Here is a 4,643-nt window from a genome sequence, read left to right as displayed (position 1 = left end):
GTGGATTTTGGAAGGGGTTGAATGGATTCCTCATAGAAAGAGGTTGAGCTTGAGTAACCTGTGTTCCTTGAAGTGGGCGAGGAGAGTATTAGTAACAAGATTAAAAATTAAACAAGTAAATGATGCGAAATCTCTAATATACCTGTAACCAGAATAATTTCTGTAGGGAATGTTGAAACGACACTATATCGGAAGCAAAGAAAGCTTCTTAACAGATACCAAACCATTGATAGGGATGTGGTGATCACCTAAATTGTGAGATCGTAGAGTTAAGGAGGAAGATGATAACATTGATGCTGATGAAAAAGAGAAGAAGATGAAGAGAAGGGAAAAAGGAGAGAGAAAGTAGAGAGGATAGAGGAAGGAGCTAAGGAGGTGGTTGTTTTATGTAGGGTTGCATTAAGTTTATATATATGGGCTCAAAAAAACATAATATTTATGACTGAACCGAGTACCTAGTGGGTACCGGGTCCGAAATTTCAAGACCCAGTCTTGGAATCGGTTACAACCGAGTACTACATTTTTGGACCCGGTCCCGAAACTAGTGAGATCGGTTCCAGGTCCGAACTCAGCGGGTCCTGATCGATTCCGGGTCCGGTACCGGGTACTCTGGGTCTTTGCTCACCCCTAGTAAAGGCTACAAATTTAAAATCTGTTGCACAATATAAACAATGTGCTACGTAATATATTTATGTAGCACATATAATAGTTTTTGTGCTACAATTTACAATATTGTGTGGCCCAAGCTACTAAAAAAAGGGGCCACCTTTTCCCTCTTGTCTAATTTCATTCCTCTTAAATATTTTGATTTCCTACTCAAAATACTAACTTTTTGGTTCTAAAATCAAAATACAATAAAAAAACCAAAAAGTTAAAACCTTTTTTTTATACTTCTTCATACTGATCTCCGGTTAGCTCTCTTTCTCTATCTAGTTTCATTGTTTATTGTACTAGAATGTTCAAGAAAACAAAGGTCAAATTTTTTGAAGCCATTGCTTTTTTAAATACTGTAATTTCCTACTCAACTAGGTAACATTATATGAATTTTATTTTTTCTTTTTATTGGGTTTCTTTAATTTGACAAGTATAAGGTTTTTTTTTTTTTTTTTTTTTTTTTTTTTTTTTTTTTTTTTTTTTACGTTTTAGGTTTAAAATGACTAAGTTTTTTTTGTTTTAAGGTTTTGTTTTTGGTTTTTTGACTTTCTGATGAAAGATACTAATATAATTTTAGTCCCACAATTCCTAATTGCAAAATATCCTATTACCTTGATTTATTTGGGGAAAATCGCTGAATTGTTGGATTTTGGGACTATGGGCTATTAGCTTTGTCTCTAATTTGGCATTTGGTCCGATTATTTTTTGTTAAACTTTGATTTCTGGAATTAAATTGGCTCTTACATATTTATTTGCATTTGTTGGCTTGTTGAAGGTGGTGTGTTGGTTGCGGGCTACTACATTTGCGAGGTGAGGTGACGGAGCTAAGTTGGGTATTATTATTTGTGTTGTTTTGTGTCAATAAACTGTTGTGTTGTGTTGTTTGTTGACGAGTTAAGGTGAGGGAATTGGGAATGCTATTTATAAGTGATTGTATTATATGGGTGATAGAATTTTGTATTCCAACTTGTGAATGAGAACCATAAATATCAATGTTGCATGTTAACTATATTATAAGTTGTTGGATAAGTACAACTTAGAACTTTTTAAATTAGAGGCTAAAATTTTTGTTAGATTCTGTTGTAAACACCAATTAGTTTAATACTTGCACTTAAGTTCAATAAAATACAAACTTTAGTTGTTGAGTAGGCTAGGGATATAATTTGTAAGTATTAAAGAAGATATTAAATGGGTTTTAGGTGAAATCACCTCAGTATAATGTAAGGTAAAGTATATGATTAAATGAAAATGGTACTAGTACGAAGTAAATACAAAAGATTTTCTCACTCAAATTCATAGATGATAGATACTACCACTCACTAAAAATAAAAAATAAAAAAACAAAAAAAGTAGTAGTAGTCATATGGCCCTATCTACTTACTAATATTTTTTTTCTCACACCATAAGATTTATTATAACTCAATCAAGTGGTGGGATTTTTTTTTTTTTAATTTTTTTAATTTTTTTTAATTTTTTTTTTTTTTTTTTTGAGTGGGATCACATATACTCTCTTTGTCCCCAAATCATAATCATCACATTCCTCTTAAAACCCTTGTTTGAAAATAAATCTTTCCAATTCACTTATATGTTACTTTTTTTTTTTTCTCTTAATCAAATTCCACGTACTATTTTTAACTATTTAACTTCTAAATAATCAAATTCCACTATGTTGTTTATTGTATTCACCTTTAGTAAACTAGCCGCAGGCACTATATTTTTTGTAAACGGAGTGAGTAATCTTATTGGGCATGTGTTTATTATATTCACCTTTAGTCAAACGGCCCCAAACACTAAATTTTTTTTAAACAAAGTGAGTAATCTTATTGTGCATGCATTTGCTCCATTTAAAATAATATAGTACACTTTTTATTTTGCTACCTACCAACTTTCACCTTGTGTAAAGTTTATATATATATATTTAATAAGGATGTTAAATTGGTTATTGTTTGTTAATGTTTTGTTCTTTTTTGTTAGGGATCTATTTATGTGTTGATAATAGACAAGTGTTGTAGTGTTCACTTCTCTTGCCGCACTATGGCAAATCCTACCGGGATCGCTTCAAACACAAGGAGGTACTAATAAATTATGATTTTACAATTTTTTATGTCTAATTAATATATATTTGATGTGTGTGTGCTTATATACATGTTTTAATTAAAATTAGCATGCTGTTGAAATACATTACTTATTTTTTAAATAGAATCATCATGTATTTGATCTTTTTCAAATTATGACTACGATTGTTTTGCTATGCTATTTGCATTTGATTTTCAGTGATTACTATATTCATATCAAACTCAATTTTATATTTAAATTTATTGACATTTCATTATATGTAGTGTTTTTTTTTCCTTCTTTCCATAGAGTTTATATTAATTCATTAACTTAGTTTTTAATAATGGAAGTGTTGGGTAGAACCACAGTGCATTCAATTTCTACAGTACATAACCTTACGAGATGATATTCGTCTCATTCATCAGAAACATACTGTTTTAGGAAGGTTGTAGAAGGTTATTACATTGACGTGAATTTGTCAATCCAGAAAGAATAACTGAATATAAGAGCAAACCTCACTTACAATTACTGAAGGATCCATATGAAGACCCCATGATTAATGTTGCCAGATGAGGTTACATAATTTATGTTCATTTCAATTGAAATGCACATTCATTTGAAACATCACTTGAATACATCTCCTGGACAACAAATAAACCAAGAGGCAATGGACAGATCACAGTAGCTGCACTTGCATCCCCACAAAAAAAAATGACATAATACATCAAAATTTAGCAACCCAAATAAATAAATAATTACAACCTAGCTATTGAAAGGTTAAAAAATAGTACTTCCAGATCTAATTTCATGAGTACATAGAATTATAATCTAGGGAAGAAAACATTAGATAATGACTATATTATCCACCATTTTGAGTTTCGACACTTGCGAGAACTGATAAAGGGACTTCTGCCTCTCCTTGAGTGGGGTTGTGCACCCAGTCGGCCGGATTGACCTACCAATAATGACCCCACATGGTTGTCTGGTTCTTGGTCATGGAAGAGCTCTGATATTAGGTTGTCCTACTCTAAACGAATCCAAGGCCGTCATTATTCCATTTCTCATGCTGTAGAAATCTGAGAAGGATGATGGGTCTGTTGGCTCCCTAAACGTAGACTAGAAGACGGCAAGAGAGTGCTACCTCTCAGACGTCAAGCCCACAGTGGCCACAGCCGACCGGGGTGAGGAGCCAATAGACCTTAGCGATGTTAAGGAAGCCGAGCCTGCTCCAACAGCAGCCGGCAAGAAGAGAAAGGTCGACCAGTTGGTGGCCGTGGAAAAAGAGAAGCAATAGCAATCACTAACCGGGGAACGATCAGATGAAATCCGTCCCCAGCCGGTTGGTGAACATGTTGATATTGCTCTGGACGACAGCCGTTCAGAGCGTACTATTAAGGTTGGGGCGGCTGCTCCTGTCAAGCTGGGTGCAGACTTGCACAATTTGTTGAAGGAATTCAAAAACATCTTTGCTTAGTGGAAGAGATGCCAGGCATCAGCCCGGATCTAGCTGTCCACAAGCTCGCCATGGATCTAAAAAAGAAGCCGGTTAGGCAAAAGAAAAGAAACCACGGCGAGGAGAGAAGTCAGGCGGCAGCCACCGAAGTGAAAAAGCTGTTAGACGCCGGGTTCATTCGGCAATGTCACTTCCCAGATTGGGTTGCGAATGTTGTGCTTGTAAAGAAGCCCAATGGTACTTGGCGCATGTGTGTTGATTACACTGACTTGAACAAGACATGTTCGAAGGATAGTTATCCATTTCCAAAGATCGACAGTCTGGTCGACTTTACATCTGGACATGCTTTGATGAGCTTTATGGACGCCTATTCAGGCTTTCACCAATACCCTTATGGAAAAAAGATCAAGAGAGGACGACATTCGTCATTGATCAGGGGTTATTCTGCTATACTGTGATGCCGTTTGGCTTGAAAAATGCG

The 4,643-nt window shown here is 34.8% G+C and overlaps 1 long non-coding RNA gene across 1 annotated transcript; it reads left to right on the top strand.

Moving 5' to 3' along the window:
• The first annotated feature begins 816 nt into the window (after window positions 1-816).
• LOC110697607 lies at window positions 817-2,836 on the top strand. The gene is made up of 3 exons (XR_002506523.1): window positions 817-910; window positions 1,430-1,464; window positions 2,629-2,836. It is a non-coding gene; the product is annotated as an uncharacterized LOC110697607 (long non-coding RNA).
• The last annotated feature ends 1,807 nt before the right edge of the window (window positions 2,837-4,643 follow it).

Source organism: Chenopodium quinoa, unplaced genomic scaffold (assembly GCF_001683475.1).
Source record: "Chenopodium quinoa cultivar QQ74 unplaced genomic scaffold, ASM168347v1, whole genome shotgun sequence".
NCBI classification, from domain to species: domain Eukaryota; kingdom Viridiplantae; phylum Streptophyta; class Magnoliopsida; order Caryophyllales; family Amaranthaceae; genus Chenopodium; species Chenopodium quinoa.
Note: the sequence above shows the minus strand (reverse complement) of the source record. Positions and strands in the feature narration are given on the sequence as shown.